General features: G+C 51.7%; 1 protein-coding gene across 11 annotated transcripts in view; it reads left to right on the top strand.

Annotated features, from left to right (window-relative positions):
- The window catches only part of SLC37A1 (solute carrier family 37 member 1), a 78,774-nt gene that overhangs the window by 2,872 nt on the left and 62,018 nt on the right, over window positions 1-13,884 (top strand). For 7 of the 11 annotated variants that reach the window (XM_046651597.1, XM_046651594.1, XM_046651599.1 and 4 more), the window contains exon 1: window positions 11,170-11,271. The gene's annotated coding sequence lies outside the window, so the exon portion shown is untranslated. Of the gene's footprint in view, window positions 1-887; window positions 983-2,665; window positions 2,728-9,830; window positions 9,958-10,124; window positions 10,421-11,169; window positions 11,272-12,493; window positions 12,943-13,884 lie in introns of those variants that run through there. The other 4 variants (XM_046651589.1, XM_046651590.1, XM_046651588.1 and 1 more) reach the window with 4 other exon arrangements.

The following is a 13,884-nucleotide window of genomic DNA, read 5'->3' as shown; positions in this document are numbered from 1 at the left end:
CAGTGAGAAATTCTCTTCTTGCCTTTCTTAAATATAAATGAGAAAAACTCACCTCTCTCCACTACCTCTTCCCCTAGCCCCCCAAAAAAGGAATGACTGCACAACTCCGGGTCCCTGGCTGGGCGCGGTTCGCGTGCGCAGAGGGGCGGTGAGGGCGCCTTCTTCTCCGAGATACGGTGCCCAGGGGCATGGAGGTGTCTCCGAATCCCTCCTGCAGGTCCGCCTGCGCCCCTTGTCTACCCACCGCTGGGCTGGGGGCTGGGTCAGCCTGGCAGTTGCCATGGCGACCGTCTGAGTGCCCGCCTGTCCCTTCTGAACTATCCAGGACAAGGCAGGGAAAAGACCTTAAGACCTGATGGGCATCGGGAAAACGCAAGCAGGGTTCCTGTTTTTTAAGTTTGTAGCAGCTGCTCAGATAAAAGCAGGGACTTCCAACAAAATGAATTCCTGCCCCTCCTAACTTTGGAAATGTGAGGCTGTTTATTACAACACTTGTATTCTTGCAAATTGAACCATCGTGTATCTGCACACATATAAACACGCACGTGTGGATGTAGGTGTGTGTAGATAGATAGAAGAAATACAGGAATTGCAACTTCTTTTTTAGAAGTAGAGTTTTTATGGCGTTTAGTGGGTAGGAGTCAGACCCAGAGCTGCACTCCTAGCCCTGTTTACTTCTTTCTGAAGTCGATTTAGCCATCTGTAAAATGGAGGTCACAGTTAACTGCCCTCTCAGAGCGGTTGTGAGGTCTAAAGCAGATGTTTTTCAGGAGCTTAGCACAGCGCCCAGCACACAGTAAAGCCCTGGGTAAATGGTGGCCAGAATTGTGAATAGTCACGCTGTTGTTACTCATACAGTAAGCTGAGCACTTTTTTTCTATCAGTAGGTCTTTGGGGAAGATTCGATTCCAGTTTACCTTAATCCTTTTCCATCGTTGTTTCTTCCTGAAGAGGATCCAACTGCCCATCAGGGTTTGTCCAGGTAATTGTGGCAATCAGAAGTTAGTCTGTGATGAGCAGATCATGTTTAATGCTTATATTCCTTAGCACTAAAGTACATGAGGGTGGGAAGAGACTAGAAGATGGGGAGGTTTCTAGAAATATATAGACATGTAGATTCTTAAGTGTAAGTAGTATTTTAATTGTTTGAGGTCATGACTCTTAGGAAAATGGCAACCAACAAGGAGGAAATAACCAGATACACACACACACCTACCTGAGGTATGTATGTGGTTGAATGGAAGGATACTGAGAATGCTGTCGTCAAAGAGGAATGCGAATTCTTTTCCACCCAGGAAGTGGGGTTATTCAGTAATGCCTCAGGACTCGTGGGACAGACAGGTTAGTGGAGTCAGCCAGGGTGGAGACGAGAGGTCAGGAAATTGGGCAGACTCGCACGGCACGTTGGGTAGCAGCTCAAGGATAGACTGTGGCTCATCCGTGCTCCCCTCCCCGCCTACACAGCGCAGAGCCTGGCACACAGTAAGTGTTCAATCAGTGCATGCTTATCAAACTGAGTGTTAGATATCGTTTTGCAACAGAGCTGTGCTTTATTCAACACTCGGAAAAGAAGAAAAAGTCAAGTTTATCAATTTTTTTCTTCTGGTTTACGATCTTGATTTTTAGTTCTTCTTAAATCAGATTCCACTTTCCAGAGGCCCTCTCAGTACATCAGTTATATAGCTACAGCTGGGTGTGTGCTGGCTCCCTGGGTCATATACTAGGGGGCTATGCAGAAGTGAGAAAAAAATTACCCATTTGGGGCAAATTCAACATTAATCCATGCTGTTAAAAAAATTACCAAGGGGCTGGCCCTGTGGCCTGGTGGTTAAGTTCAGTGCACTCTGCTTTGGAGGCCTGGGTTTGGTTCCCAGGCACAGACCTACACCACTCGTTGGCAGCCATGCTGTGGGAGCAACCCACATACAAAATAGAGGAAGATTGGCAACAATCTTGGCTCAGGGCGAATCTTTCTCAAGCAAAAAAAGAAGATTGGCAACAGCTATTAGCTCAAGGCTAATCTTCCTCAGCAAAAAAAAAAAACAAAAAAACAAAAAAACCCAAAACTCTGATACCTTAGGGCTACGTGTTAGTCCCTCATTCTAAAGTGGATGTCACTCTTCCCTGCTGGTGGATGTATGACGTTGGTTCTAATTTTCATATCACAGATGACCTTCCAGGGCCTAAGGATGGATCAGGTTCTCTGAGGAAGGGGCAGGGGAGGAGGCTGCAAGCTGAGTGACATGCCCCTCTTTTCCCAGAATAACGCTTACCCTGCCCAACTTGCAGGAAGGTCATGAGGATCCAATGAGACCATGAAGATGAAATGCTCTGGAAATGCCAGAGCTGCAGAAATGTAACATGTACATTTAACCCAGGCTTTAAATCACTGATGACATAATATGTGATGCATACAGAAGTCTGTGTGTCCACATATGTCAGTGATGTAGCAAAGTGATGCATTGAACACCTGTGAACCCATCCCAAAAATAAAGACATGAGTGAGAAAATGGATAGAATCGCTGTGATCACCTGAGTGCGTGGATCTCTGTCCACATCTCAAATCCAGCTCTATGGAGTTCACTTCTGTAGAATTAGGAGTCCCCAGGCCGGTGGGGAGGAGCGTTACAACTGACTGCTTACTACTTACCACATTGCCTTCTAGAATGCGGCCTGGCCCCGCCCTCCCCACCAGAGTGAGTGATTCCTGCTGCTCCCTCGCCTGCTGTAAGTCAGTTTTCTTCTTTGCTAATTTGATGGGCAAAACAGCATCTCACAGTGACTTGACTTGACTTTGTGTTTCCTTGATTATTTCTGAGAATAAGCACTTTTCCCCAGAGGCTTATTTGTCATCTATGCTGACTATTGTTAATTGTTTAGATCATTTTTCTATAGGACACCCTCCTATCTGCAGATGCTGTTCTCTCTTTCTGAAATGCGATTCCCATGTTCTCTACGTGCTGAACAATTCTTTCCTACTTTCCTTGGGGTGCGCTCCTCAGGGCTCCCTTCCTCACTGCGTCAAGCCCCTCCTGGCCCTCCCTCTGGCTACACCTCTGTTGCAGTCCCTGCACAGCTGTGCCTGGTGTTTCCCTAAGGTCAGCCTCCCTGAGGGCCCCCAGGGCCTTGACTCCACAGTCTAGCACAGAGCCTGAGACGTAGTGGAGGCTCAGATTATTAAAAATTACTAAATGCCTGGCAGATTGGGAAAATACAGTGTAGTATGAAGGAGAAAGTAAAGATGACCAGTGACCTCACCTCCCAGGGCAGCCACTACCGGCATTTTGGTGTGAACCCATCCAGCTTTTTAAATGCGCATATGTTTGTACTTAATTGGAGTCATTTCACTTATCACTTGCTGTTATCACGTACCATTATATGGTGAACATATCAAAACTTCTTCAAAAGTGTTTGGAAAGACTGGCTAGTGTTTCACCTTAAGGATATACCAAAACTGTCTTGACTCATTCAAGGTTTGATAAAAGAGAGACTGGAAATGTTGAGTGCGAGTTTGAAGGAGGTAGGGGTTACTTAGGGAAGTTGTACTCCATTGTGTTACTAAGAAAATGCTGATTCAGGTGTCTTTCTGGGTACCTCATTCATCCCTCCACTGGGCCAGCGAAAGCCTTCCTCGGCTCTGGCTGCTGGCCTCCCCTCTTATGGCTCCGCCAGCGTACGTGCCTATTTATATGTCTTTCTCCCCTCCCCAGGCCTGGTTTTTAATGCTCTAGCTGTTAGGACAAGCCGTAAGCACTTGCGGACTAAATACAGTGGTCAAGAGAGCTGAATGAATCAACTGCCCGCCACCTCCCAAAGGAGAGCCAGGAAGGTGTTACACCGGGCTGGTAGTTTTAGGTTTCCTAGGACTGGCATCGTGCCGTCTGAGCCTTGAGATCCGACACTGAAGAGAACCGCGCTGGGATCCACTTTGGGCCCCGCCAGGCCCCTGGCAGCCACCTCCGGGCGGTGCTTGAATGCATCAGCTTAGTTCTGTTTATCTGCGGTGCTGGGACCAGGGACATAGCGCGGGGACTCTAAATGTGTCCCCATTGAACAAGGGTGGAAAGGTACAAATACGCATCTACTAAGCAAGCTCGGTTAGGCAAAGAGAATTTCATGTCTCCCGTGCGTTCCTTTGACTAGTTCCCTCAGTATGTTCAGAATGTTGTTTGATTCATTAAATTCCAATATCCAAAAAATGCATTTTTTTTCTAAAAGAGTTTTAAAATTGTTTAAGTTAAAACTGGGAAATTTGTAGCATGTTAAGCGTTTGGAGGGCTTTTTAGGTTATGTGGCTTGAGGCTCTCTGTATTTTGTACCTGGTAGATGGGGAGCTCCCTGCAAATCACACGTGTCCCGTTCATCTTTGCGACAGGGACAGTCTGACAGATCAAAATGCTCAGTGACCCTCCATTAGAGGAGAAGAAACCTAGGCACAAAGAGGTTAAGGAACGTTCCCAACGTGACTCATAGGCGGGCCAGCGTCGGCACAGCAGTGGCTGCGGCAGTGGGAGGACACAGCCGCTGGTGGTGAGCTCCGCTTTGACGCTCTTCAGTTCAAGCGGCGCTGCCGTGTACTCTCACGGATGCTCCTGCCTTTGCCCGCAGCAGGATAGCCATGAAATAGTCTGTGGGAACTTTGTAGGCATATTTGGTTTAAAACTTCTGTTAACTTTATGCCCCATAACCCAAACTTACCAGGATTTATATTAAAGATGAGGGGCGGGGATCAAACGCCATTTTTAGAAGAAAATCCAAATCAACAAAATAAGCTGATGAAAGGGACTTCGTAGTTCTCTGTGACCCCAGCTCCCGGTGTGTGTCCTGGAGTCGTCACATATTCATACAGATTTGCCGCGCTTGCCAGTGATCTGCTTGGCCACAAGCACCTGTGCGCTGACTCACTGTCCTAAAGGACACTTGTGCCGAGTCACTGAGCACCAAAGTTTCACGGAATGTCTCCGATGAGCCGGGCATGATTCCAGGTGATAAGGATTCACTGATGGACAAAACAGCTAACGTCTCTGCCCTCGTGGGGCCCCTGTCCTGCACACACGGCCTCCTCCCCCTCACATCAGCCCCAGGAAGGCGCAGGAGGAAAACTGGCATGCGGGAGAGTACAGTGATGCCCCCAGGGTCCCCAGCATCAAGGTGGAAGCAAGACGTGCACCTGCGTCTTCGCATTCCAGGTCCCCAGCCCCTCCTGCTAGGCCACTAAACACTGCGGGATCACCACTGGTGTTCAGAAAGGTGATCGTGAGTAACAGTAAAGAAAAAATGTCATAGCCAAAAACTGTCTTTATTCTTAAGTTGCACAAGTCTATTTTTAGAAAGGATTTCAATTGTGAGGATTAAAAACGAGTGGTGCCAACCATAGGAGTTAAACCATAAGTGAACTAGAAAACACAGCTGCAGGGGGAGCCGAGGGCCAGCCTTCCTCCGACCACAGTGCATGTGAGGTCCTTGGAGCAGGTGGTGAGGGGCACCGGCATCGTGCATTGTCACCCCCTGGGGAGTAGGGCGGATCCAGCTGACGGTGCACAGTGCCTCCTGGTGCAAGGCCAGACTTTCCCAGAGCCCGTGCTGGCTGGGAAAAGATAGGCACCCCAGTAAGCAAGCCTGCTGAGGCTCGGGGAGGAGAGCGGGAGTAGTTGCCTTTGCCCACCAGGCTCTTAGCATACTGTTTAAACTAAAAGTACCTTCGCTCATAAATCATCAAATACAGGCCCAGGGGAGCTTTAAAGCACGGCCCCTCAATTGAAGCCACACGTTTTACCAAACCACACCTGGGCCGAAGAGTATTGAGGCTTTTGAAGACCTTATAAAAATGTCCCAACTTGCTTATCCCATGCTTATCTTAGACGCACCAGCTCAGCTGAGGGGTGACTGCCTAGTTGATGGGTCAGCTTCCTGTGTCCAGGTCCCTGACCTGATACTACCTGTAGTCTTAAAATCAGGGGACTTTGCCGCAGAAAAGCTCAGCCAACAAGGGAGCCCCAGAGGGGAGCTGGGCTGCCAGGATCCGCCTCCTGGCAGCCAGCAGTGTAAGCCCTGCATTCAGTGCAGCCTCCCCCAGCCCTGCTGGGTTAGGATCCAGTTACTCCCGTCCGCGCTGGGCATCTCCTCAGCAACCACCCCCTTACCACGCACGGAAGAAAGATCTCTGCGAGGAAACGCGCCGCGGGGGCTGGAGGCAGGGAGATCGCCCACCTGGCTCGCACAGGTAGTTTGCCGAGGGCCACCCTTAATGGACAGGTGACTCCGTAGTATTGCAGGACACTTGCAAAGCTCCTCTCCCCAGAATGTGTCCCAAACTCAGGGGTCACAAATCCCACCGCTGATGAGTCACTACCTAGGCGAAGCGCAGCCTCCTATCTTTGTTACGTTGATCTTTATTTTTATTTTACTTGAAAATACATGCCTGTGGTTTTAAAGTCCACTAGTACTGAAAAGCCAGGCTTTGTCCCTTCTGCTCCACACCTCACAGCTCAGAGGCAGCTGCTGTCACTCAGCCTCCTCTCCTGGAGGCCCCGCCATGGTTCTGAAGACTGTGTGTACGGTGCGATCTTTCTGTTCAGTTTGGCCCTCTTCTTTGGAGATGAGGTCTCGCTCTCTGACTTCCCCTCCCATGTCCCCTGACCCAGTGGGACTGACAGAGACACCCCCTGAGGAAGACTCTGTAAATGTTGTTCAAGGCTCTTGCCTGGGCCGTTCCCAGCCAGGAGGAGAGCCTTTGAGGGAGACGAGCTTTCACAGTGAATCCACTAGGGTCCATGGGGCTCCCTCTTGGACTGGGTCAGTAGGAGGGCAGGAGGAGAGGTCAGGCTGTTGACTCCCCTGCTTCCCTCCTGGGCCGTAATTTGACAGCAGCTGCTCATCTACCAAAGCCCTCCTCCTCCTCCTCCTGTCCAGCACCTCCCTCCTGCAGCTCAGCTCCCCGAATCCTGCTACCTGCTCACTCCCCTGGCCTCTTCAGGCCTCGGGTGCTAACAACTCCCTGATGTTGCTAGCTTTGCGGGGGAGGGGCATTACCTCATTAAGTTCCCTGTGACCTGCCAGAACTTATGTCATAGCCCTGTACTATATTAAATAGTGTTCCCCTTCCAAAATTCATGTCCTTCCCGGAACCTCAGAATGGAAGGTACCTTATTTGGAAATTAGGGTCGTTGCAGATGTCATGAGTTAAGTTGAAGTCCTACTGGAGTAGGGTGCACCCTAAATCCAACATGACCAGTGTCCTCGTAGGAGGGGAGACACAGACACACAGAGAAGATGATGTGAATGCAGGCATGCAGGAAGGTGCCATGTGATGACAGAGGCAGATAAGAATGATGCATCTAAAGGGCCAACCCCAGTGGCCTAGTGGTTAAGTTCAGCACGCTCCACTTCGGCGGCCCAGGCTGGGTTCCCAGACACAGCTTATACCACTCTTCTGTCAGTGGCCATGCTGTGGTAGCGGCTCACATACAAAAAGAGGAAGATTGGCAGCAGATGTTAGCTCAGGGCAAATCTTCCTCAGCAAAACAAAACAAAACACCAAGGATTGCCAGCAACACCAGAAGCTAAGATAAAGGCATGAACAGATTCTTACCTGGAGCCTCCAGAGGTATGTGGCCCTGCCAGCACCTTGATCTCAGACTTCTGGCCTCCGGAAGTGTGCAACCATAAATTCCCGTTGTTTTAAGCCGCCCAGATTGAGGTACTTTGTCATGGCAGCCCCAGGAAGCGAATATAGCCCCTTCCTCACGTTCACACCAGTGTGCCTTTGAGTGGACCGGCCTGTTCTAGCCACAGGCCTTCTGCTCTGTGAACTCTTCAAAGGCGAAGGCACCTTGTTGACGCTGAGGCCTCAGTGCCCGGCACAAGGCCGGCCCCCACAAGCACCCGGTAAACATCTGGTGGCTAAGAGGGAAGGTGCCTATTCGGTCTGTTCCTCTTTTACGGAAATAAAATCAAAACAAATTCAAAGCAAGCCTGGAAGTTTCCAGGTGAAGCAGAGGCCCACCCAGGCAGATGCGCTCAGCTGGCAGCCCCAAGTCTGGGACCCTGGGCTCATCTCTCTGGAGCCTGGCCATCAGCTGTGTCAGCAGCAGCCCAAGGGCACACCTCCACCATCCTGGCGCACTTTGTCATGATTTTGAAACACTGGATATGAAAAGTTCAACTGGACTGGAAACTCATTCAGTTCTCACAAGAAATTTTAACATTACAGGTCAGGGAAAGAAAAGGAAGACTTGTTAGATTATTTAAATATAATTTCAACTGTTGTAAAATTTGTGTGATTGTACAAAACGGCTTTAAAGCTATCTACTTGCACAAAGAAAGTGTCTCGATGGTGGCACCCCGCTTGTCCCCTCTGTCCTGAGCTTGTGTGCAGCGGTTTCAAGCCTAAAACCTGGAATGTTCATCGAAGCAATCACGTCTTCATTCCAGAATGGGAACTGTTTTATTTGGAAGTTTTGCACAAGTTTACTATCTCCCATAATTCATTTTAAAAATGTTTCTTATAATCATATAAAAGATAAACATAAAACTATTATTTTATAAAAAGATTAATATTTTAATCTTTTTGTAAAATTAAAAGATTAATATTTTCAGCAAATATTATTTTTCTGTGTGAGAAAATGTGAAAAATGTCACGATCCCCTCTACTGTGTCCTTCTGCATTCGTTCCTGCAGTTCAGAAACATGGATGAGTGCCTCCAGGCTCGACCCCAGGTGAGGGGCCAGGACGTGGAGTTAGAAATCACTAGGACCAACTCACGGCAGTGAGTCAAGATAAAGAGGTTTCTACAGTGCCCCAGAAATGCAGCAAAGACTCCCTGAGAGAAGGAGAAGAATCGGCTCTTGAAGGGTTTTCATCCAGAATGACGGACCCGATCTTCCCTAGGAGGGCGACTGGAGGCAGCTGGGAGGGGGGTGTGTGAGGAGAGCCTGGAAGTGGGCAGAGTGAGCACCGGAGGAGGTGACGTGGAGGATGTGGGGGCCAGACAGGGCTGGTTTAGGGATCACCGGGAATGGAAAGTTAGGAACGGGAGAAGGAAGTGGTCGAGACAGGAGGTCCTCGGAAAGAGACCGGGAAAGTCAGGAGGCCCGAGGCCACCTCACTTGCAGGATGGGGCACCCAGCAGATGTCCTGTGGCTGAACCGTGGGGCCACAGTGAGGCTGGCAGGTGTCCTTTCCGCATGGAGAACGCTTCTCGGAAGCCTAAAAACGTGGTGCATTTGACACTACCCAACTCAGCAAACAGAAAAGGCTATCAGGTGTTCCGGAAATGGAACAGGGCCCCAGGGGGAAACTGTGAGGCCTGGCACGGGAGGATGAAGCCTTCTCCAGGCTGGCCTGGGGGGTGCCGGGTGGGGCGGGTCTCTCCGCCTGCCTGGGTGCCCATCCAGACCTCTTGGGTCATTTACAGCTGGCCTTGGATTGCTTTTAGCCTCAGGCGTTGTTTCTACCAGGGGCAGCCTTCCTGGAATTTCTTTTACAAAATGTGTTTGCTGCCTCACGCTGCTTTTCTGGGAGGTGCTCTTCTGGGAGTGGGGCCCCTGGGCTGGCGTTGGATGCTGCGTGTCTACTGTGGGTGCTCTGCGGGGACCCCTAGGAAAATAACCAGGCCCGTCTCTGGGGCTACCCAAGGTCAATTTTTGGCAAGAAGTGAGAGTGCGATTCGCAGATGGATTATTCCTGGGGTGAGATGGGAACTCTCTGGTGGCACCAGCAAGAGTGCCTCGATGCAGGTCACTTGGCCAGGCTGGGCTGCTCCAGCTTAACCACGTGAGCTGTATTGTCACACGCCTACAGGTGTGATAATAGATGGTTCCACGTAGCTGTGGGCCCCATTTTCACTTAAGAGAATGCTGGTTTCGTGATCCTGACCCTCGAGAAGGAGCGCTAGGAATAAAGGCCCTCTTTAGCGCTGGTCCTTCCTGGGGGCCGCATCACTTTGCTGCTGTTGGGTAAGACCTACCTTGAGGACAAAGGGCCCTTGGGGAGCTCCCCGTTGGCCAATAGAGAACATGCCAGTAAATGCCGGTGCGCCCGCCGGCAGGTGCAAGGACACAGGACCGCCCAGAATTCTGAGCGGGCGATGGCCTGGGGGCCCCAACAGCCGGCAGGCGGGCAGCACCACTCCGCGTGGGGGCGCCCCGGCCCGGCATCCCCAGGGCTCTTAGGGACCTGCGAGCGCGCCGGGCCGGGAGGACCCCAGGAAAACGGTGGAGGCCGGCGCAGGGGATGAGCGGGAGGGGGAGGGGCCGAGCCGCCCGCCGCCGTCCCGCGGGCCGCAGGAAAGTGAAAGGGGCGGCGGGGCTGGCGGGGCTGGCGGGGCTGGCGGGCCTCGCGCGCCGCCCCAGGAAGTCGCGAGCAGGAAGCGCCCGCGGCGGCCGGCCCGGCGGTGGTGCGCGGGCCTGGGCGGCGCAGGTGAGGCGCGGGCTCGGGGACTGGGACCGGGACGGGGACCGGGCGGGAGAAGCGGCGCAGGCACCCTCCCCACCGCCGGCACCTGCGGGGCCGCGAGACTCGGGCGGCGGGACCGCGCAGCACCTGCCGCCGCGGGCGACGAGAGGGGCCGCCGGGGGGCGCCCGCTGCCCCGCGCTGGAGGGGCGCCGCGCCTGCCGGGCCGGGGGTCGCGCTCCGCGGGCTGCTGCTCCTCCGCGCGGCTTTGTGCGGGCCTGCGGCCGGGCCGGGCGGTCTCGAGCCCCTCGTGCCCTAGGGAAGCCTTTGGAATGAGGGGGCTCCAGGAGCGGCCGGGCGCCCCCGCCGGCGTCCCCGGACCGGGCGGCGCGGGATTCCGGGCAAGTGGAGGCGGGGGAGCCGCGCTGGGCCGGCAGCCGGCCGCTGGAGCCGCCCGCGCCGCGGTGACAGCGCGGGTCCAGAGACCCCGCAGGAACAGCCCCGCGCTCTCGGCCGCGCCGGGGCCGTGGGCGTGCCCGCCCAGCCCGTCTCCTCCGGGCACCAGCCGCCCGAGGCTCGCGGCGCCAGCACCCTGGGCCTCTGGGTTGTTTGTTGAGCAGCTGGTTCCCGGAGACAGTGAGCCTCCTGGGCAACACGAGTGACAGCGACTTTCTGGATTTATAGGGCTTAAAGCGCCGGAAAGTGCCCCAGCCGGTCGCCGCCAACCATCGGGATCTTTTTCCTCCTTCTCCCACCCTCCTGCCCTCCCAACCCCTGCGGCCACGCTGCCGATCCTGGTGACCCGGTGACCGAGGCGGTTTGGTCAGGATTTGCATCTGAGCCGAGGATTCGGGCAAGTCCCTCACCCCACCCCCAGGTTTGAATTTCTAAAGCTGGAATGCCAGACTGCCTTTCATGTAGCCTCCCAGAGCCCACTGCCTGTGGAGCGTCCGCCTGCCCTTGAACTTAAGCCAGCGAAGTCGCTTGAGTCGGTAACTGTATTAGATTTCCCCCATTGCTCCTTCATTAATTTAGATGGAGCTGGAAGCCCAGGGCTCTAGACCCTGGCTGTTTCACCATGCAGTTTTGGAGCTGCATTTGCAGGGTCTATCTTGTGCAGACCATTTTTGCCGTTCTGTTTGTCGGCGGAAAAAGGACAGTGGTACAGACAGAGGATTCCCTTTCCTATTTAAGCCACAGGAAAGGGATAGTGGCCATTGCCATTAATCTAAACCATAGGAAGTGTTTTCTCTGGAAATGAAGTTGTATTCTCTCTCTCTCTCTCCCTCTCTCTCTCTATTTCTCTCGGCAAAAAAAAAAGTATGAAAACTTTTTGGGAGACATGGGTTTCCCACCCATCTTAGCCTTAAAATAAGATCCACTTTAAAAACTTTGTCGGTTATTTAAAATATGCATGATGCTGCTTTGATATTTACAGTGGCGCTTCAGTTCTGGAAACACCCTTTCCATGTTATTTTTGCCATCACTTTCAAGTCTCGTTATTTTCGTCTCCAAAGAGTACACAGAACTGTTGGAGGCTGACAGACCACCAAGTGGTGGGTCTGAGGGTGGGGCTGCATGATGCACGGGGCCCTCCAGTCGTTCTGTTTTGTAGATGACTAGGTTGTGCTTTTGGGGAAGATGGGTATAAAGGCATGCATTTTACAGATTTAATGGAGATGCTGTAAGGGGTGTTTCTTAAATTACTGTCTTTGACGGTAGTATGATACTAGATACTCTGACACTTTTCCCTGCTGGGGTGGTGAGTTCCAGAGGTGCCTATAAAGATCGTTTTTTTTTTTAAAGTGTGTTTTCTTTTTATGTACTTGGGCTGTGTGCCAAAAACAGGGTTTAGACCAAGTGATTTGCTGCCCTTCTGCTGCCCTCTCTTTGGAGGGGATAGGCTGGAAGGAGAGAGATGGGAAGGAGGAGGGGACTTAGGGAAACTGGACCGACCTGAATTTGCCCCACAGAGTTGAGCTGACCGGCGAGCCACCTACCCCATTGTTCTCTGAAGTGCACCCTGCCTCTTCTCCAGGGTGGTCGTGGGGTTCACAGGAGAGCACGTGAGTCATCACTGGTGACGGGGAGGTCTCGACCAGCTCTCGTGAAAGCGTTGTCAGTGGGCACTGCCCAGGCATTGGAGGAAGGGGCCTCATTAAATAGAGCTCTTAACACCTTTCATGTAAAATCGCTCTTTATCCATCTTGATTGCACCCACGATGGGAATTTATGGTGCTTACCTTCACCCATTTTAGAGGGGGAAGAACCCGCCTTGTTGTAAAAGGAAATAGAGATTTCTCCAGCTGATTTTCCAGTGCCTTCTGGATTTTTTTTCCTGTGGTTACAGGTTTTGCCAGAATTGAATTGAGATTTGTCGGTTAATTGATTCAGTAGGTGGCAATAGAATATTTCCAGACAAGCTGTGCCTAGAGCAGCAGTGTTTGGACAGAGGAAGAAATTGGATCCTGACCGTCCGTTTCCACGCATTGTAAAATCTAAACCAAGTCTTCTCTCTGAAGTCATCATCGCAAAATTATTCCTTGAGGTACATTTAGGCCCAAACAGGAGCCCACTCATTCTGAGCAGAGATTTAGTAAAATATTTTTTTAAATCTAGGGATTTGAGCAAAATCAGTTTTGAAGCATTTGTGGAAATTCATTCAACACCCTTGAGCGCTTGCTCTGTGCTGGGTTCTGAACTAAGAAACGGGAGTGGGGCGGTCACCTGCAGCCCTTGGCCTTCCTCTCCCGAGGCCACAAGAATGGTACCAGCTGCTGTTCACTGTGCGTCTCTCATACCAGGCTCGGGGCTAAGGGCCCTCCATGGGTTCTCTCAGTTCCTCTTTATGACAACGCTAAAAGATAGGGGTCACCACCCCTATTTTTTAGCCAGGGAAGGTGAGGGAGTGGAAAGTTTAAGCGACATGCCCAGGATTACCCAGCCCGAGGTCAGCTGTGGGGGCAGGTGGAACTCACATCTGTGTCAGGAGCAGAGGTGTGGTTCTGGCTGGAGAAGAGGGGTCCCACTGCCTCCCTGAGAGGAGATGCAGGGTGGGGAGTTCTGGGAGGAAAGCTCAGCAAGAACTTGGAATGTTTTCCTAAAAGTTAGTATTGAAAAAGGAGCCTCTTTTGAGCGCTCGCTCTGCAGGGAGGGCAGGAGTGAAGGTGGGGCAGCCCTTCTCACTGAGAAGACAGGGGCACGTAGGAATATAGTTTAAGTTTCCACATCTGAATGATTTTCTATACGTGTCTATTACTTATCCCAAGGAAGTTGTTGGAAAACGTTCAATAAACTTTAGCTTCTTTAAATTGAGATTGTCTACTCAAAAGTAGCTTTCTTCAAAAAATTACATAACCTGGGAATTTCCGTAAGTATTCAGGTAGAACAATCCATGCTCCTGCACACTGGGTACTGTGGTATTTAATGTATTGATCCAAAACATTTCTTGTCGCCAAGCGTAAAAGGTAACTGAAAAATAGCACAAGTG

This window comes from Equus quagga, unplaced genomic scaffold, assembly GCF_021613505.1.
Source record: "Equus quagga isolate Etosha38 unplaced genomic scaffold, UCLA_HA_Equagga_1.0 73442_RagTag, whole genome shotgun sequence".
Taxonomy (NCBI): Eukaryota; Metazoa; Chordata; class Mammalia; order Perissodactyla; family Equidae; genus Equus; species Equus quagga.
Note: the sequence above shows the minus strand (reverse complement) of the source record. Positions and strands in the feature narration are given on the sequence as shown.